The following is a 21,738-nucleotide window of genomic DNA, read 5'->3' on the forward strand; positions in this document are numbered from 1 at the left end:
ACGCAGGGAACCCCAAGCTGGGGTCTAAGCTCCCTGAACCCCCCAGAGGGACCTAATTGAGGGGGTCCGGTCGTACCTACACGCTCTGCTTGAGACTGTGTTCCTGTCCTTAAATAAACCTTCTGCTTTACTGGCTGGCTGAGAGTCACAGTGAATCTCGGGAAGAGGGGTGCAGGGCCCTAACTCCCCCACAATCCGCAACACCCTGTTATAAATATTGGTAGTAAACAGCAGGCTTCAGGTAGCTACCCTGTGCCTGAAGAATGGGGACAGAAGTGGAAAAACGTGGTCCTAGTAAAATTAAAAGATGAAACGGAGTCCACTGCATTGCAACCACTACCTTATGATAAAAGCCAGGTTCCAGTTAAACTTAAACTGAGACCTAGACTGGTGCCTGTCAGAACGGGACAAGTAAGTGCACAGAAGGAAAGAGTAGCACATAATACTTTCACAGAATTGGTAAATCAGATGAAGGAAAATATGGAACAGTTCACAGAGCACATTAGGAGACAGGAGCTGCGACTCGATCGCAGGGAAGTGAATAAAAAAGCATTTCAAAGTAAAAAACCAAAATTAAATGGGTTAACACCTAGAATTGATGCAATAACACATGGAGCTGCCCAAAACCAGTTAACTGCACCAAAAAAGGGCACTCCTGCCATCCATTTGGCATGCACACAAAAGCAACAGACATTGGGGGAACAAATTCAGGTTTTACAAGATCAGGTAACTACCCCCATTCTCCTCTCAAAGCCAGGATAAAAAACAGGGGCACTGTTCCTAACTGTGCAGGTTCCCAACTGCTTTGACCCACGGAACCACACTCTACGCTCATATCTGAAAATAGAATATTCTTTCTCAAATATTTTTACATACTAGTTAAGGTTTGTCCTTTATATGCTTTCTTAGTTTGCTAAATTTGCTGCTGCTGCCTGTACTTTCAAATATCTTAATAGAGTTAATCTCTCTTGGCTCAGGTCTCACTACCTTCCTAGGTTGCTCTTCACCCCACCCTCTCTCCCCCATCTCTCCTCAATTCTGCTCTCTTTTTGTTTTAAAAGTTAAAAGTTATAGTTTTTACAGAAACCTCCAAAAGATAAAGCAATTGAAAACAGAATAAAACAAGAAACAAAAAGAAAACAAGGTAAAAACTTTACTTTAAATAAATCCCAGTAAATTAAGTATTTTAACCCTTCAGGAATGCAACAGCTGGAATTATTCCTAACTTTCTTGAAGATATGGTTGCCAAGCAACAGAAATGCACACTCTGCTTCTAATCCTAACCACTCACTAATATTTGAAACATGGGCCTTTTTATTTCCATGTAGCAAAGTTTTAAAATAATGTTAAATAGAAAGTAATGCAAAATTTCTTGTTTCCAAATTAATACAATACATTTGGCAAATATTAATATATTTTTAACAATTTATGTAACAAGTTTTACATAATGTAATAATTTGTTTATTCAAATATAACCCTTTTTATTTTTTATTTTTGTTTGCCTTACTTTGTATAGTTATAAATAGAATTCTGGCGCCATTTGTTGTTAATTGTAAGTTTGTCCTGTATGTCATGTGTGTTGTTTTGTGTTGTATGTTGTGTGTGTCATGTGACTATTTTTTATTATTTTTATTTTGTTGCAACAAAAGTCAATTTTATACCCTTTTAAAAATTTATATATCTGTGGTATCACACTATTTTAAGATCATGGTTGGGGTATAATCATTATTAGCACCAATTTTTTGTGCAAAGTTCAAAAAGGTTTCAGTTACAAATATATGTACATATATTTCCATATGTTTCTGCCTCAACAAATAATGCAATTGCAAACAAAAAATATTCTCTTATCAATCACAGTTTTGTTTTGTTTTTCAAGATTTTTTTTTTTTTTTTTTTTTTTTTGTTATTCAAAGAAAAATGTAAGGGGAAACCTCAACATTAAGGTAAAAGTAACATTAACAAAATGTTAATTTCTTTTTTGGGCTTTTTATAAACTTGTTTGCACTTTTAAATATAGTTATAAGAATGTCATAACCAAAATGTTTTAAAATAACAATTTATGCATAAAGCTAACCAAACAATTTGAACCGGTTTCCACTTTTGGCTCCCAAACATAGCAAAGCATCATGAAAGTATACCCTCAAATACCCTCAAAGTACTGCATTTAAAATTTATTTTAGTATAATTTTATAGTTGGTTTAATTTTGTATGCTTTTCTTTTGTTATGTTATGTTAATGGGAAGCAGTAGTTGTTAAAGTTGTGCATCTAAACAGTTAACAAAAGTGAAATTGGTATCACAAGCAAATTAACTTTAAAAAGCTTAGTAAAAATTCTGTTAACTCCTTTGCTGAAACAAATTGTTCAGCAAGGGAAAGCAATACACTTTCTCATGGAAGATTGTGAGCATTTATTTTAGCCGTTAAGCATTACATTTCGTATAAAAATATTAGTAATGCACTTCAAATGAAAATGAATGTCTATACAACAATTGCAAAAGTATAGCTTGTGTTATAAAAGGCTCAGTCCCTATTACATTGTAAACAAACTAAGTTAAACTGTGTATTAAGTTTGAGTTACTGAAAACAAGAACAAACAAAAACCCTTTATTATGTTAACTAACTAGCTGTTTAAGTTGCATCCCACAGACCAAAACCACCAGAAAATATCACACCCTGAAGACAGCAGTTGATATCAGTATACAGTGAAGGAACCCCCAGGCATCAAGAAAAGAAAAACAAAGTCCTTTATAAATAAGAGACTGGTCAAATACACCTCTATCGACCATATATGGACAATTAAGTTAACAAGCTAAAAACCACTAGCTGGACCAGGATAAGCCATCATTTAATTTCAACTTGGTTACTATGTAAAAACAACTGTATTATTGCTGTACTGTATTATTGCTGTACAACATTTACAATATGCATAACCTTGCTAAACTGTTTAACCAACACACAGGAAAAATCAACAAACAAATGGCAGCAAACAACATGAAAGCAAAAAAAAAAACAAAGTGGTAAACAAACAAAAAGTTACATAGTAATGACAAATTGGGTAAACAAATTGCCTGTTAGTACCAGTCATAATTTGAGTCACTGACACTGCATCCTAACTGAGGCACATGTTATTCAAAACAATCTTGTTCAGTGTCTGGGTACCAATACTACATCCTGACACAGCACTATTCGATACATTGGTTACTGTCCATTCAGTAGGTTATCTAGAAGACAGCATCCATAAGAAACAACTGGATCTACGTCAACTACTGGTGTATCGCAGAGCCGTGCAACCAATGGAACAGAGAAGTTAACCATGTCTATTTCCTGCCCAGTGAAGCTAACCAGAGGGTGACAACTAGCAGTAAGAGTAACCTATAACATGAATGGACAGTACTGGGTAGTAACTAATTACAATATATTTCTATATAAAGGCCTCAGTAGTAGTCTCACTACTCCAAATTTCTGTTTTACTTCTCATATACATAGCTCTGTGGGACACACTATCACAATTTCTATCCCAATATTTCAAAACACTCAGCCTACTACTAATGATGGGACAGGTAATTACTAGAATTGCCCTAATAAAAGTGTGTTTCTATCTGTGTCACCAAAGTAAAAGGGCCAGAGTACAACACCAGACTGAAAAAACATGGTTATGCTTAAATATAAGGTGGTGTCATATGTACACATACATACTATACATATATGCCCATACACACTCCAAATATATAAGCCATATCCATATAATTCATATATATTAATTATTTGGGAGTGCCTCTAAGGCTCAATCATAATACTACATTCCTCAGTCATGGTCCCGGGCCTAACATTCCCAGGCCCACCATAAGGGACTAAAAAATAATTGGATAATAAAATCTGTCTGCCAGTCGTACGAGGGAATGTGCAGACTAAACAGACGGATGGGGCATAAGTGTATGGATAGTAAAATAAAGTAACCACCTAACAGTGTTTAGCCCACTGGGTTATCTTTAGTCCATGCATTATGCTTTTCCGGGACGATGAGTAAACATCCTCCCCTTAAAAAGACAAAAAGTGGGGGAATGTAGTAAGTGAAGGCAATGTAGTAAGTAAAGGCCTAATGAAGGCCCAGTATGAGGCCTGAACCAAACTAAAGTAATGGTCAAGACTTTGCTAATATGAAGCAAAGTTAAGCTGTGAGCAAAAGGCAGGCCCTGCTCACAGAAGTTGGCAAGGAAAGGGCTGATGTTGCAGAAATACATATTCATTTAGCATAGTTATAGTATAAACATGGTACCAAGACATACTATACCGGAACATTCCACAGATAACATGGAACAGGCCGACCCATCCCAATGACAGGGGCAAAAGGGTAAAATGATGGATAGAGTTGTTTTGATCGAACCAACAGGTACAAGGTGAGAGGCGGCACCTTATTACGTAGAGGGGTTGTACCTCGCTACGTAGAGGGGTTGCACCTCAATACGTCAGGAGTGATGTGTAACTTGTTTGTACCTGTGTATAAGAATGTGTCCCTGGGGTGGTGTCTTTGTCCGGCCACGGGGGCAGTGGAAAGTCCCGCCACTGAGCCGGGTCCTTGCCAAGAGGCACTTTTCTCGTAGTATGCCCTGATTGAGGCTCAGAAACCTACAGGGAACTGCAATTGTGTCCAAGATCGCAATAAACCTGGCCGAGGTGCCTTTGTATCTTAGTAGACTCTGTGGTTATTGGGGATTCTCGTCGGGTCTGCTGTGTCAGCTATCTGCGCAGAGCTGAGGCAGCACACAGAGGGAACACACGCACGCAGCCGAGTGATATCAACAGGAGAAAGCAGAAGCACCACACCGGTAGCCTCTCACAACACCCCTCGGGGCAGGGACCGCGGCCTCCTTATCTCTGAGGTGCACGGAGCCCGCTCCCAGCAGCCACTGGGGAAGGGGGGAAGGGCTCTTCACGTGGAAAACCTCCATTTTGGGCCAAAAACTGAACACTTTTGGCTGAAAACCACCAAATTCCATGTGGCAAAGCTGCCGCAGTCGCTCGTGGGAGCTGGAGTTCGGGTGCCCCGTGCTCCCCCTCGCTGTAGGCCGGGGTCCCTCGGTGCATCATGGGAGTCCCTGCTGGTGGGAGCAGTGTAGTCTGGGAGCCAGGACTCCTGGGTCCTATTCCCAGCTCTGCCGCTGGCTTGCTGTGAGGCACTGAGTGATTCCCGCCCCTGCTGTGTGCCTCAGTTTCCCTCTCTTGAAAACAGGGAGAATACTTTAGTTCCTGTCCTGGGGGGGTTGTGAGGGTGCCTGTTACAGGGCCTTGTCCCAGAGGATATATTTGTGTGTGTGTGTGTGTTAGTCTCTCTGTTTAAAGCACTTTGAAGACAGTTTGTCACCGTGCCCAGCCGTGGGGGGAGGGGGGGTCTGGTTCTGGCAGCACTGGGTGGACCCACAGAACTGGGGTCAGACGTTTCCCTGGCTCTGACCCGCCGCCGTTGCTACCCCAGAACCAGACACAAACTCCTCGCTCTGCCGTGTGCGTTATCTCAGAGGATACAGACACGGCCCTTTCTGTGCTGCCCGGGGTGTGTGTCCGGCGTGGGGGCTCCGTGGACCCTGGGCCTGCAGCTGTGGGTCTGTCCCGTGTCTGCGGCTGTGGGTCTGTCCCGTGTCTGCGGCTGGGGGTCTGTCCCGTGTCTGCGGCTGGGGTCTGTCCCGTGTTTGCAGCTGTGGGTCTGTCCCGTGTCTGCGGCTGGGGGTCTGTCCCGTGTCTGCGGCTGGGGTCTGTCCCGTGTCTGCAGCTGGAGGTCTGTCCCGTGTCTGCGGCTGCGGGTCTGTACCGTGTCTGCGGCTGGGGGTCTGGTTTGTGTTCTCGTCGGCATGAGACGGACCCACTAGAGACTGTTACGCTGCTGTTACAACCACCTTTTCATTCGCTATAAAAGTCGACACGAAATTAACCAAAGTGGAAACGACCTGTTTTTACCGCGTGGAAATGAACCGTTCGGCAGTGTCAGGCGATAACGAGGGAATGGTTCGTTTTGCCGTTTTCCCACCACACAGTTCACTGAAATCGCCCCGTTCCCGGGAGCGTTTCCCTTTTCATGGGCCGCATTTCTCAATGCACCGAAGTTTTGTGAGGTGGTTTCTAGCGCTGCTGGCGCCTGGCAAACGCCACACCTCTAAGGGCTCGAACCCGGAGGGTGTTTAAACAGAACCAGGAGTTTGAAAAACCTCCATGTTTTTTTTAAGCTGATCTCAGAATATCGGGGGGCCTGGCTAGTGATTTCTGACCCCTCGGAGTTACGGATTCAGCCTTCCTCCTCGACGACCCCCCGGCTGCGCTCTCGGGGCGGGCTCCTCAGCGGTGGAGATCAGCATCGCCACGCCGGGCGATAGAGCTGTTACCCCAGCGGGCGCACTGGCCCCTCGGTGCTGGCGATGCCCCGTCTCCCACTGTGCGGCGTGGGCAGAGCTGTGTGTGTTGCCCCATTGCAGGCTGGCTTTGAGGTTGGGTATTTCCTCCCCCAGCCCCGCTCGTCGCTCACCGTCACCCACCCCAGCGCTACCGACGGTTGTGAGAGTCGGTCTGTCCTTAAAGCCCCAGCTCGACGTGACCACAGCTGAGTCTGCCCGGTTCCCGAGCACAGGGTGACACACACAGAGCTCACAGCCCGCAGGTGAACACTAACGCACCTTTTGGAACTTTTTACAAACTCACGGTTTTGGGGGGCCCGACCCCTGGGGTTCGAATGCCCCAGGCTGGCAATGCTGCACCCCCAGAAATGGACCCTGCCCTGCCCTATGGGTGGGTTTCCAGCCCCAGCCCACTTCCCACTCAGCATCCACACACGCCCCATTGGCTGGCCCCCTATGCGGCTGGGCTCTCAGTTCACAGCTATGGGGGCTGTGTAGGGCCCCCTACAGCAGAGCAGGGAGCCTGCCTGGGGACGGGGTGCAAATCCCCTTGTGTCCCCGCAGGGCAGGGGGCCTGTACACCTGGGTCTGAGCTGCCAATTAACGCACTCCAGTTCCTGGAGCCAGTCTGGAGCCGGCCGGGGGAGGTGCCAGCCCAGCTGATCTGGCTCTGGGCAGGGCCGAGCGGCACAGACCCAGCTACTCCGAATCACACGGCACTCTGGGAGCGGCTAATCCGGATCAGCTCAGCGCTGCGTTCACACCTAGTTCACATTTGCAGACACGTTGCCCTGCTCCGGGGCGGCTCATTCCAGCTCATGCCGCAGCCATAACCCGCCCCAGCCCGTGGGCCGCTCCTGCCAGTCGCGGGGGACAGATCGGGGTTAAACTCCCCCAGGTTCAGCCAGCCGGGGCCAGTTTGCCGCTCCGCGTGGCACCAGGCCCAGGCCGGCAGCGGGGAGCCCTGGCGAGGAAACGCAGTATGGGCCGGTGCCAGCCCTGGGCCCGGCTGCCAGGGGAGTTGCTGGCTGCAGACCCAGCAAACAACCCGCCTGATCAGCCACTAGACGGAGCCGCAGCCGCTGTATCATGTGCCCGTGAGTCAGGCCCTTTCCGAGAAATCCCCCGGGAGAGGAGAAACCTTCCCTGGCTGGGCTCCGGGGGGCGCTGCTGCCTTGCCGTAACCCAGCCCGGGCATCATCCGGCCGGGCGGGGAGCCGGGCTGTGGGGCGCTGGGACAGAGACATCCCCTGCCTGTGTGAGCCACCCTGGGCCTCCTCCCTGCCCTGCCCTGCCCTGGGGCGCTCACCCGGGGGCAGCGCTGGGGTGGGAGACCCAGAACCGGCACTAGCTGGGCATGGGGCATTGGGGGCAAAGACACAGGCTGAGCTGGGGGGGGTTGGGTTATGCTGGTGCCCGGGGTAAAGTCCCCTATGGATGCAGCGTGACCCCCAGCGAGTGGGGGCTGATGTTCTCTTGGCCCAGAGACACACGGCCCCCCAGTGCTGTAAGGGGGAAGGGGGCTCCCAAGTCTGGACAAGGCCAGGGGCAAGTCCCAGCAGTGTGAGCGAAAAAGCCCCCGGCCTGGCTGAGGAAGGGTCGACTCGGCCGTGCTGGGGTCAGGCAGCCATGGCCAGACGCAGCAGCCAGAGGGGACGGCTCGGGGCTGTGAGCGTCGGGGTGGGACCCTGAAACTGCAGCTTCCTTCCAGCTTCCTCCCCCCGGCTGGACCACCAGACAGGTCAGTGCGTGGGGGTCCCTGGGTGAGACCCGACATCCCCAGCCCCCTGCGCGGATATTACAGATCCCACAAGGCACTTTCCATAGGAGCAGGGCTTTGCCCCACTGTCCTTGGCCAATGTTTCCACCGAGTGTCTGGCTGATGCGCTCTTCCCCAGAGGTGGCTGCATTTCCACGGGGCTGCGTGCGCTGTCCATGGTCTGTGAGGCCCTTTAGGACACAAGGAGCATGTGCCCTGCAGTTTCCCAATTTGCCCTGCAATTTCCCAAGGTGAAACATTTTACTCAAAAATTCCCAGATTTTGGGAAATTCCCCAGGATATAGAAGCACTGGCTAGTGCCAAAAAATTCCCAAATCACCAGATTTGGGAAATTTTTAGCACTAGGTTGGGAAAAGTTGGCATCACGCTATAGAAGCACTGGGGGTGAGGACCCTGCTGGGGATGGGGTGGGGGGCAGGAAACCAGCCTGTGTTTGTTCCTCCTCCTCCCCCTGGGGGCCCTCGCCGGCAAGGGACGGGACTCCCGTGAGTACCTGGGGTTCCCCCCCGGGGGTGGGGTCCTGGCACAGCTGGGATATGGGATCTGGGCCCCAGGCTGGGCTGGGTCGGAAGAGGGGGACAGGGTCCGGGACCTGTTTCCCCCGGTATTGGGAGCAGTCACATGTGGGCTTGGCAGAATTGCAGGTTTACTGTGCTGTCATTTTTATTTTTCAGCATTTTTTAATTTGTGTTGATTTCAGTGTTCACTGTTCTGGGAAAGGGGGGGGGGGGGGCAGACAATTATTTTATGTCCACAGACGTTAAGACGCAAAGACTATATAACTGTTACAACACAAACTGGCAACGTCAGCTGTCAAAATATACAGAGTTAATAGCCTGAAATCAAACCCTAATTTTGAAAGTTCTCGATCAGCATTTTTCTTACTTTTGCCTTTTACGAATGGAAATATTTTTGCATCGATTTGTGTGTGTACAGTCCTGACAGTAGAGAGACGAGGTGGGGGAGCGAATATCTTTTATTGGACCAACTTCTGCTGGTGAAAACAAGGAGGAGTCCTGTGGCACCTTAGAGACTGACACATTTCTTTGGGCGTAAGAGACATGATTTCGGGCACACACAGAGCTCTCCTCAGGTCTACCCACATTTACAGATAAACCCTACTCCTTCCGAGCCTAGTTACAGAGAACAGTGGTGGCACTAGGCTATGGCACACGCAGACTAAGCAGTTGTTTCGGGCCCTGATTTTGTGCTACCCCCAAAATACCATTCAGCTTATTTAACATAGACTTTTTCACAGGAGTATTAGTATGTGCGGTGTGGGTATTTTTTGTTTGTGTGTGGAAATAATGCAATTAGTGTTTTGTTAGGGGCGGGTGAGGGATAAGGGGGTTCAAACATATTCCTGTGTAGGGCCCCCAATGGGCTAGCACGACCTCTGATACATGTTCCCCAAACACGGGGCAGGTCATTGGAACGTCTCTGGAGGGACAGGCCAGAGTTGGCTCCTTCCCCTAGTAGCTTCTAAGTGCTGGGCTTTATGGGGGAAGAGGGTCACTCTGTCCTTTGACCCCTTTTTGTTACTTTGTTTTACTTTGATCTAAAATAAAACAGGAAAGCCCAAAAGTAAAATCTCAGAGAGACCACATGGTATACGGTATCCTCGTCTAGAACAAGCTGCAATTGAATGCAACAAAATGGCACCTGCCTCCAGCAGGATCCTAGAAATGTAAACGTGTCTCTCTCTCACACACACACACACACACACACACACACACACACACACACACACACACACACACACACACAGAGTTGCATAGCTACATGTACCAACCCCCCGCCAGCTAAAACGGGCAAATAAAAGCCTATACAGGCTAAAGTTACTGGGGCCAAAGGAAAATAATTCCATCAGATTTCATGTAAATGGAGCAGGAAATTCTGTAGCTGGGAGCCCAGCTTCTCAAGTCAGGTGATTACATCAGAATCATCGAACCAAGGGGTTAGACGGGACCGCAAGGGTCAGCTAGTCGAACCCCTGCCAAGATGCAGGATTTGCTGTATCTAAACCATCTCAGACAGGTGCTATCCAGCCTCTTTGGAAATCCTCCAGTGAAGGAGCCTCCCCAACCTCCCTAGGCCTCTGTTCCATTGTCCTACTCCTGCTCTTCTTACAGTTGGGACAGTTTTCCTGAGATTTAATCTAAATCTGCTGTGCTGAAGTTTGAATCCATCGCCCCTTGTCCTACCCTCTGTGGCAAGTGAGAACAACTTTTCTCCATCTTTTTGGTGGCAGCCTTTCAAGTATTTGAAGACCACTAGTTTCCCCCCACACACACACGCACCCTTAATCTCCTCTTTTCCAAACTAAACATACCCAGTTCTTTCAGCCTTTTTCTTCGTTGCTCGTCTCTTTATCCTTTCCAGTTTCTCTACATCTTTTCTATACATTGGTGATCAAAACTGGACCCAGTGCTCCAGCTGAGGCCTAAGCAGCACTGAGTAGAGCGGCACTTGCATACTATGCCACTGTTAATGCAGCCGAAAATTGCATTTGCCTTTTTTTCCGCGCAATAGTATTGCATTGCTGACTCATGAATATCTGCTTTCATAATTTATTTTTTGTATTTACCCCGTTTTGTTGCAAAGAAACACTTGCAAATGTGACCTAAGTGTGTGTCAGTGACCCCAGGGCTCTGCTTAGGTGAGTGGGGCTGGGTCGTCCCTCCTCTAGTTAGATCCAGCCCATGTGAAGGCAGCGAGCAGTGTTACAGGGGGAGGCCCAACATGCCACAGTCAGTCCATGGCTTGTTGAGCCCAAGATAGATTTATTGGAAAGCAAATTGCCTCGTAAGCCTTGTGGAGAGGGAGCGGAGGAATGAAGTGTGGACACCATTCAGCCTCCTGAAGCTCACGAGAGGGGCTAACAGCATGTGACGTTATTGACATAATCTGGGTCCATATAGATCATTGTTGCAACCAAAGTCCTGTAGTGGCACCAAATCTTGTATAAAGGGGGTCAAATGGGGTGTCTAAGACAAGGTTATGGTTTACTGGTTATGATTATGCTGTCTATATGTGTGTATCAGTTTTGTAGTTGAAGTTATGAATATTGGCTCTATACTGTCCGTATTTCAAACTTATGCTATGCTGCTGGGTGCCATCCCAGACAAACTGGTGTTAGCTCTGCCTAGCCTGCTTGATGGCCCATTAAGGACCATCAGCTATACAATGGACCCATTGAGAGAAGGCAGATACGCCTTGTAACTCAGCAAAGTATGCAGGGACTGGCCCATGTGACTCCAGACTCCATTTTGCTGTAACAAAGAGGTGTTCTTACACCTGGAAAAGACTATATAAGGCTGATGCCTCATCTCCATCTTGTCTTCAATCCTGCTTCATACCTCTGGAGGGACTTTGCTACAAGCTGAAGCTTTGAACAAAGGACTGAGGACCCATCCCAGCTGGGGATGTTCCAGAGACTTGAGTTGAACCTGCAGTTTATTCCATCGCTGCTGCAAGCCTGAACCAAGAACTTTGCCATTACTGTATGTAATTGATTCCATTTAACCAATCCTAACTCTCATCTCTGTCTTTTTCCTTTTATGAATAAACCTTTAGATTTTAGATTCTAAAGGATTGGCAACAGCGTGATTTGTGGGTAAGATCTGATTTGTATATTGACCTGGGTCTGGGGCTTGGTCCTTTGGGATCAGGAGAACCTGTTTCTTTTACTGGGGTATTGGTTTTCATAACCATTTGTCCCCATAACGAGTGGCTCTGGTGGTAATACTGGGAAACTGGAGTGTCTAAGGAGATTGCTTGTGAGACTTGTGGTTAGCCAGTGGGGTGAGACCGAAGTCCTCCTAGTCTGGCTGGTTTGGTTTGCCTTAGAGGTGGAAAAACCCCAGCCTTGGGCTGTAACTGCCCTGTTTGAGCAATTTGTCCTGAGTTGGCGCTCTCAGTTGGGTCCCGCCAGAACCGCATCGTCACACAGCAGTAGGCCCACAGGAGGTTGTAAATGCCCCCAGCTTCCTTCTTTCTCTAGTCCCTCACCCAGGGCCGGCTCTGGCTTTTTTGCCACCTCAAGCAAAAAAAAACAACAAACAAACAAACAAACAAACAAACCTGCAGGGCGGCCGGAGCCAGAGCCCTTCCTTGCGGGGCCCCCTTCGGTTGGAGGGTACGGAGGGTGCTCGCTATGCCTCTGGGGGTTTCGGATTTGGGAATCACACATCTGATTCACTACGTTGTGCAGAAAAATCTTACTTCAGCCTTAGATAAAACCTATCAGTTTTGAGGCCCCGGCCAATATAACTACTTTGGGTTTTGTTTGGGGTTGTTTTTTTGTTTTGTTTTTTTACAGGGAAGAGGGGAAACATTTGTTTTTTTAGTGGAAACTCAGTCCTTGCAATTTGTGAGCTGCAAGGGGACAAATACGGATATTAATTCTTGGGTATTCGGTTATATTGAGTGTTCGGTTACTTTCTAAGATTACTCCTTTATAGCTGGTTTTAGGAAAAGCCCTGTATTCCTCTTCCTGTGGTTTGTGAAGATAGGACGGGGGAAGGGAGTAGCTCTCAGCTTGGAGAAGGTCAGTAGCAGTGATCCCTGTTTGTTCATGTCTTTTTCTGTCTCTCTCAGCAACTCATTCCCTGCGGTATTTCCGCACCGCAGTCTCTGATCCTGAACCTGGACTCCCAGCGTATGTCTCTGTTGGGTATCTCGATGACCACCTCTGCTGAGTGTGACAGTGACAGTGGGCTATACAAACCACGAGCCCAGTGGATAAAGGACAATGTGGGTGCTGATTACTGGGAGAGTGGTACCAAACGTGGAATCGCAAAACAGGAGTGGTCTAGAACCAGCATGAGAAATATAATGAAGCGCTACAATCAGACTGGGGGTGAGTTTGAGAGAAATTACCAACCTTAGGGGCCTAATGGAGAGGAAAATATTTATAGTGCTTGTGTGTTAGTTACCCTGACTTCACAGCCAGTCATCTCGAGATCACATCCCTGTTTTCACTTCGTGTGTGTTTTATTCACGCCAAGGGGCACCGTAGAAAGTACAAGGAAAGAGCAGAAGGAGACTCGTTCTGCTCAGGGGGGCGTTTCCCAGATAGAGACGCCCTGTGCCTGACTCACCTGTCCTGCACCTTGTGTCTCCATTCACACCTCTGAAAAGTGGGTGAATAATAGTACAGTGCCAGAATTCTCCACTCACAAAGGTGGAAATATTTTACGCTCACTTTGCACTCCCTGGGCTGAATCCCCAAAATCACCGGAGCAGAATTCCCCTGTAAACCACATTTACATCCCCCAGTCCTGGGGCTGGTTCACACTCCCCACTCCCAGCCTTAGGCCTGCGGTAAAGTATGCCAGTTAGCAGCAGCCCATGAGGGGCTATTACTCCAGATGGGGGTTACACTGTCGCCACAATCTCTCTCTGTAACCCTCTCCCTACACCAGGACCTGAGCCCTGGTCTACGCTACAAAATTACTTCAGTATAACTCAGTTGCTCAGGGGTGGGAATAATCCATACCCCTGAGCGATGTAGTTATACTGACGTAAGCACTGGTGTGGGCGGCACTATGTTGGCGTGAGAGCTTCTCCCACCAGCAGAGCCACCGCCTCTCGCGGAGGTGGATTTACTAAGCCAACAAGTGAAGCTCTCGCCCATCAGCTTTGAGCATCTTCATTAACCCCCTACAGCAGTGTAGCTGCACTGATGCAGTGTTTGTAGTGTAGACCTGTGTGAGAAAGTGGGGTGGTCTGCAGCCAGCTATTCAGTTCTGTACCCCCCAGGTTTGTTCCCACCCAGGGCCGGCTCTGGCTTTTTTGCCGCCCCAGGCAAAAAAGCCTCCCGCTGCCCCCGACCCCCCGGCAGGGAACGCAGCAGGGGAGGGCGCCGAGCCCGGCCGGGGCCCCGCTCTCCCTACCCGGCCGGAGCACCGCCCCCCTCCAGGTGCCGCCCCAAGCACCTGCTTGGTCGGCTGGTGCCTGGAGCCGGCCCTGTTCCCACCTTGAGTAAATTTTCACTTGCCCAATTAGGGCTGCTTTAGAGACCCTTTGTCCCACCGAGTGGCACAAAGGAGCCATATGAAAGGCCAGGGTGTGGCCAATATAATTGATTAGAGGGTATTTTAGTTTTCAAAATAGTTAATTAAATTAACTTAAATTCTTCTAACTACCTATAATGGGAATTGCACTTCTAAGTTACATAGGGTTTTTGGTTTTTTTTTTTTGAAATCCCACTGCACTGCGTGCCTAGTTGTAAATGACTGCAGGCTCAGGCTCTCGTGTGTTTCAGGGTTTCACACTCTGCAGCGCAGGAGCGGCTGTGAGATTCGGGAGGATGGCGGCATCGGGGGGTCCTGGCAACTTGCATATGATGGGGACGACTTCCTCAGCTTCGATATGAACACTTACACGTGGGTAGCCGCAGTCAAGGAAGCTGAGATCACCCAGCGCAGATGGAATGAGAATACAGCCGATCTTCAGTATCGGAAGCAGTACACAGAGAAGGGGTGTATTGAGTGGCTAACAAAATACCACCAGTATGGGAAGGAGGCTCTTCAAGGGAGAGGTGAGGGGTGAAAAAACAGACTCCAACGAGAGACTGCTGAGCTGGAATTGATATGCAAACTAGACACAATCGACTCAGGATTGAATAAGGACTGGGAATGGCTGAGCCATTACAAACATTGAATCTATCTCCCCTTGTAAGTATTCTCACACTTCTTATCAAACTGTCTGGACTGGGCTAGCTTGATTATCACTTCAAAAGTTTTTTTTTCTCTTAATTAATTGGCCTCTCAGAGTTGGTAAGACAACTCCCACCTGTTTATGCTCTCTGTATGTGTGTATATATATCTCCTCAATATATGTTCCATTCTATATGCATCCGATGAAGTGGGCTGTAGCCCACGAAAGCTTATGCTCTAATAAATCTGTTAGTCTCTAAGGTGCCACAAGTACTCCTGTTCTTTTTTAGGGTCTCTGTGCGCTGCTCCTGCCTGCAAACACCGCCCCCACAGCTCCCATGGTCCGGGAACGGGTAACTGTGGCCAATGGGAGCTGTGGGGACAGTCCCTGCAGAGAGGGGCAGCGTGCGGAGCCACGTGCCCCCCCAGGGGCCTCACTGGCATGTTGGTCTCTTCCGGGAGCAATGTGGGGCCGGGGCAGGCAGGGAGCTTACCTTAGCCTTCGCTGCGCCCCTGACCAGGAGCCACCTGAGCCCCCTCCCACAGTCAACACCCCAAACCTCCTCCTGGACCCCAACCCCTGCCCCAACTGTGACCCCCCTCCCAGATGCAGTACCCCAAACCTCCTCCTGTACCCCAACACTGTGCCCCAGCCCTGAACCCCCTCCTGCACCCAAACTCCCTCCCAGAGCTTGCACCTCTCACCCCCTCCTGCACCCCTGCCCCAGCTCTGACCCCCCCCGATCCAGTACCCCATACCCCCTCCTGTACCCCAACACTGTGCCCTAGCCCCGAACCCCCTCCTGCACCCAAACTCCCTCCCAGAGCTTGCACCGCTCACCCCCTCCTGCACCCCTGCCCCAGCTCTGACCCCCCCCAGATCCAGTACCCCAAACCCCCTCCTGCACCCCAACACTGTGCCCTAGCCCCGAACCCAGCCAGTGGGCGCTGCAGGGGGCCGTGCCTGTGGACGGTCAACGAACGTCTGCAAAATGTCCCGTGTCCCGCAGTCAGATTACCCTGATGGGCCGCAGTTTGCCCACCACTGCTATAGAGTGAGGGAGGGACACTGCTCACACTGAGATGTCTTCTTCCCTGGCCCTTGTACTTGATCTATTGTGGGCCCCTGAGTCTCTGAGCCCCAAATGTCAGTGCTGGCCTGAGGGCCTCGTTTCTGGGCTGTGGGGACAGACCGGAGCCATCTCCTGCCTTGGGAACTGCACTCACTGAAATCTGCCCTTCTCTCTCTGCAGGGAAAAAGGGAGCTGGCTACTCACCTCCAGGTAAGTGAGAGAACCCCCCCCCCCACACACACACACCCCTCACCCCCTCTGAGCGACTGTCTGTGCAGCTGTTCATATTGACCCTGTGCACTCTGTTCTCCCCCGGTTCACACAGGCTGGAGAAAAGTCCCAGAAAGTGACACTGAAATTCCATTGTGAGCTCTTCAGATCCAGTGACTCTCTACTCCAGGCCTGTTTCTGTAACGTTCTTGGCTTAGCTGCTGTAGCCCAGAGGTCCCCAGGGCCCAGAGGCAGCTCAGTGTATCTGGGGCTAGTGATGAATTATCATCCTCCCAAAAGCTAATACCTGTGAATCTCACACTGCTTCTGACATGGCTGTGAATGGGATTTCGGTGCCTGTGAAATCCTGTTACATAATCAGGGAAAGATGAAGTGGGTGTGAGGAGAAGAGTATCTGGACCCCCCCCATGTTCTGAGAGACACTAACCCCCTCTTCTCCTCCACAGGAAGTTACCAAGGATCCAACTCCTCCACAGAAAATAAGTTGGTCGGTGAAGGAACTTCTGTCCCAGGTGAGTTGCTCTCAGAGAGGCCTGTGGGGGAGACACCTACCCTGAGTCACCCAGGCCCTGCCCCTTTGGGATCTTCAGCTAGTGCAGCTCCCAGATAACCCACATGTGAACAGCACGGAGAGAACCACAAGGAGTCTGGTGGCACCTTAAAGACTAACAGATTTATTTGGGCATAAGCTTTCGTGAGTAAAAACCTCACTTCTTCGGATGCAGAGAGAACCAGGACTTCAGGCTTGAGCGTCCCGAGCCTCTGCAGCCACTGGAGGGCATCACACACTGGTGCTTGTTTAGCCAGTGCCAGACATGCTAGTTTCCCCATGACAGGGTGAAACAGCCAGGAAAGGGTTAAGGGCTGCCTGCTCTGCAGGGAGGGGAAGGAAGGAAGGGGCATGGGAGGGGAGGGGCTGACAGGGGAAGGGGTTCTGGGAATTGCTTTGCTGGGTGTCACTGCTCTAGTGTTTTAATAATAAATCAGACCCCCAAGCAGATGTGGGGCTGGTACTGTTTTTTTCCTGGGCTGGTGAGAGCCACCAGCTTACACCCCCTTAACTGGGTGGTTCTTGGATAGGGTGGAACGTGGTAGGGTTTGCTCTTGTACAGAGGGCCCCCCCTTGGGCCGTTCTGCACAAGTTGACCTGCGAGGCACCCCTCCCTGATCCATACAGACACAGCACTGGGATCAGTCCTGATTCTCCCTCTGCTCTATTTGTGCAGCGTAAGGGAGCGGGTCAGTCTGTGCCGCCGGCTGCAGGGATCCCAGGGAGAAGAAACCAGCACAGACTGATCCGATCAGCACCTTCCTGTCTCCGTTTGGTTCCCGCAGTGTCCCGTGGAGGTGTTCGGGCGCCTCTCTGCCCACTTAGCAGCTGCGTGCTTTGTAAATGTATTGTTAGAAAAAATTAATGACGGGATTGCACAATGTATTCTCAACATGAAGAATAACAAGAAGCATATAAGAACAGGAGTCCTTGTGGCACCTTAGAGACTAACAAATTTATTAGAGCATAAGCTTTCGTGGACTACAGCCCACTTCTTCTGATGCATATAGAATGGAACATATATTGAGGAGATATATATACACACATACAGAGAGCATAAACAGGTGGGAGTTGTCTTACCAACTCTGAGAGGCCAATTAATTAAGTGGAAATAAAACTTTTGAAGTGATAATCAAGCTAGCCCAGTACAGACAGTTTGATAAGAAGTGTGAGAATACTTACAAGGGGAGATAGAGTCAATGTTTGTAATGGCTCAGCCATCCCCAGTCCTGATTCAATCCTGAGTTGATTGTATCTAGTTTCCATATCACTTCAAAAGTTTTTTTTCACTTACTTAATTGGCCTCTCAGAGTTGGTAAGACAACTCCCACCTGTTTATGCTCTCTGTATGTGTGTATATATATCCCCTCAATATATGTTCCACTCTATATGCATCCGAAGAAGTGGGCTGTAGTCCACGAAAGCTTATGCTCTAATAAATGTGTTAGTCTCTAAGGTGCCACAAGTACACCTGTTCTTTTTGCAGATACAGACTAACACGGCTGCTATTCTGAAACCTGTCAAGAAGCATATAAATTATAATTCTTCTTACAGGGTTTCTTCTCTGAACACTGCTGTTTCTAGCTCCTGGTGCCCCTGTACAATACAATAGCTGATTTTGGGTGTGGTGACTGTTAAGTTTTTTGTTGTTGTTATTATTAATGCTTACAATACAGTAACTGAGTGTCGTGCTCGGAGCTGGTAGCACTGTCCCCATCAGCAGCCTGGGAAAGCTCCATGGGGCAGGAGTAACTTCCTGGCCGTGATCTGTGAGTCGGTGAGCCCCTCTCCATTTCCCCCCATTTCCCTGTTACTGAGGTCTCCTGCTGTACCAGGAACAGGTATAGGAGAGGCTCAGGGTCAGCCAGGGTCTGCCTGGGGAAATTCCCGTAACAATCCTTTCCCCTCAAAAAACCCTGGTCCATAATTCTCCCAGCCACCCCCAGCAACCCTCCCGGTTCACTCCCAGGCTCCTGACCAGCAATTACTTCCCCCTCCCTCAGCTCCTCCGGTACCCCGACACCCCCAAGTCTTTGCACTGCTTCGGGGGGGGGGGAACGGGGGGGGATGGGAAATCCAGTTCTGTAGCTTAAATGAATTATTACTCAAAGTTCTGGATTAATATTCCTAGTAAGGAATCTACTTATCAAAACATTGCCTGAATCTTTGTTGTTGTCTGTATTGTTACAACATACTTGCAGACAGGTATTTTGAAATACATTTTTAAAAAGTAATTGACACTGGTGTGATTATATTGTGTTATTTTGACAAATAAAATATGCAGAATTTTAAAATATTGTGTGCAGAATTTTTAGTGTTTTGGCACAGATTTCCCCAGCAGTGATTTCCTTGCTAGGTCTCTGTGCTGCCCGGGCCCGGCTGCCAGGGGATTTGCTGGCTACAGACCCAGCAAACAACCCGCCCTGATCAGCCACTAGAGGAGCTCGCAGCTGTTTTATCATGTGCCCGTGAGTCAGGCCCTTTCCGAGAAATCACCCAGGAGAGGAGAAACCTTCCCTGGCTGGGCTCCGGGGGGCGCTGCTGCCTCGCCGTAACCCAGCCTGGGTGTCATCCGGCCGGGCGGGGAGCCGGGCTCTGGGGCGCTGGGACAGAGACATCCCCTGCCTGTGTGAGCCACCCTGGGCCTCCTCCTCCCTGCCCTGCCCTGGGGCGCTCACCCGGGGGCAGCGCTGGGATGGGAGACCCAGAACCGGCACTAGCTGGGCATGGGGCATCGGGGGCAAAGACACAGGCTGAGCTGGGGGGGTCGGGTCATGCTGGTGCCCGGGGTAAAGTCCCCTATGGATGCAGCGTGACCCCCAGCGAGTGGGGGCTGATGTTCCCTTGGCCCAGAGACACACGGCCCCCCAGTGCTGAAAGGGGGAAGGGGGCTCCCAAGTCTGGACAACGCCAGGGGAAAGGCCCAGCGGGGTGAGCGAAAGAGCCCCCGGCCCGGCTGAGGAAGGGTCGGCTCGGCCGTGCTGGGGTCAGGCAGCCATGGCCAGACGCAGCAGCCAGAGGGGACGGCTCGGGGCTGTGAGCATTGGGGTGAGACCCTGAAACTGCAGCTTCCTCCCCCCGGCTGCACCACCAGACAGGTCAGTGCGTGGGGCTCCCTGGGTGAGACCCGACATCCCCAGCCCCCTGCGCGGATATTACAGATCCCACAAGGCACTTTCCATAGGAGCAGGGCTTTGCCCCACTGTCCTTGGCCAATGTTTCCACTCAGTATCTGGCTGATGCGCTCTTCCCCAGAGGTGGCTGCATTTCCATGGGGCTGCGTGTGCTGTGTGAGGCCCCTTAGGACGCAAGGAGTGCTAGCAATGGCAGGAGGGCTGCGACCCTGAGCTATGTCTGCTGCTCTAAGGGAGTCAGATTTTCCATTGTGGTTACACCGAAAGGCCAGAGCCCAGCCCAGGCCCTGTCGTGCTGGGTGCGGGACAAACACATCGGACTGACAGCCCCTGCCCTGACGAGCTGATTTAACGAGGCGGGGCTGAGGGGCTGCCAGTGTTGTCAACTCACAATTTTATCACGAGTCTCATGATTTTGGGGGTTTGGTGTAAAGTCCCAGCTCCTGGAGCCCGATGATTAGGTGAGAATTTCAGTTTTTTTATTTTTTAAAGCAAGTTTCATCCTGGTGATTGCAAAGAAACACTTACAAACAAACCCTAACGACTCAGAAACCAAATTATCCCCCTTTGGCTTAAAAAGCATGAGTTTTTTTTTTTTAAATCTCATGATTTTTAGGGGGCTTCAGTCATGACATTTTAGGGGTTGCTTATAGTGCATATACATGGAAGAGGTGACTTTTGAGGAAGGAGCTGATGGAGAAGGTTGGCAGAATTGCTTGGGAAATGTGGCTAAAACATACTATTTCCCCCCCCACACACACATTGTGTAATTAGCCTGTGGAACTCACTGCCACAGGATGTCGCTGAGCCAGGTTCACAGAGGGACTGGCCGTTTCTGTGGCTCACAGACTATCCAGGGCCGGACCAGTTCATGCTGACAATGGGCAGGGATCTCAAACCTCGCGCTGCAGGGCCTGAGCCGATCTCTGACGATCCCAGATCAGGAGGAGCCCGGACGTGGGACAGATTGTCCCACAGCTGCTCCTGCAGGCCCAGGCCCCTGGTTCTGCCCCGGCCGGCGCCGGTCACTGGCGCGGACGGGAGCCCAGCCCGGAGGCCCCTGGCTCTGCCCCGGCCGGTGCTGGTCACTGGGCAGACGGGAGCCCAGCCTGGAGGCCCCTGGCTCTGCCCCGGCCGGCGCCGGTCACTGGTGCGGACGGGAGCCTGGGCTAAGTGGACCTGGGGTGTGATCCAATGTAGCAATCCCTGTGTTCCTCGATAATAATCCCCTTTGTTCCTGTCCCCTGCCCCGTGTGTGTCCCTGGGGGCTGCCCTGACCCCCCCCCACACTCCTCACCCGCTCCAGTAAACAGATTCGGTTCCATTTTCCTCCCGGTTAGAGAACGAGGGGGATCCCGGGGGCTTTGGGATGCACAGTGACCCCGAGCTGGTGTAGGACCGGCACAAACACAGCGCCGGGCGCTCCCCGAGCCTGGCTATAGCGGCAGAGAAACGAGCCCGTCCTCCCAGTGCCAGACTGGGACTAGAGACTGTTCTACAAACACTGTGCCCCTCTGCACCCCAAATCCGTCCCTCCCACGCCCCCTTCGGTCAGCGCTCCCCGCTGCCGGCCAGTTCACGCTGGGCCGCCTCTCAGCCTGGGCCTGAAGCGTCTTTAGGGGCCTCACTAGAAAAGGGGGCAACCCCCCCGGAACCCTCACTGCATGGAGATCTGGGGTAAGAGATCTGCTCCCAGCCCCCTGCCCCAGCTATGGGGCGTACAAAGGTGACCCAGGGCTGGGGAACAGAGCTGGGCCCCGTCTATCGCAGCCGGGGGTTGGCAAGTGTCGGGAGGGGGGTGATAAGAGGCTGGTTTGTAAAAGCCCCCTGGGAGGGGCAGGGAGGGCGGGAGCTGGGATGCGGGGGGAGCTGGGGTACAAATCTCTAACGCGGGTGTAAATCAGGATAACTCGTCATGGTTCTGC

The 21,738-nt window shown here is 50.4% G+C and overlaps 1 pseudogene; it reads left to right on the forward strand.

The window, feature by feature from the left end:
• The first annotated feature begins 7,365 nt into the window (after positions 1-7,365).
• On the forward strand, positions 7,366-16,739 carry LOC128847419 (major histocompatibility complex class I-related gene protein-like; annotated as a pseudogene).
• Positions 16,740-21,738: the final 4,999 nt, after the last annotated feature.

This window comes from Malaclemys terrapin, chromosome 13 (assembly GCF_027887155.1).
Source record: "Malaclemys terrapin pileata isolate rMalTer1 chromosome 13, rMalTer1.hap1, whole genome shotgun sequence".
Lineage (NCBI taxonomy): Eukaryota > Metazoa > Chordata > Testudines > Emydidae > Malaclemys > Malaclemys terrapin.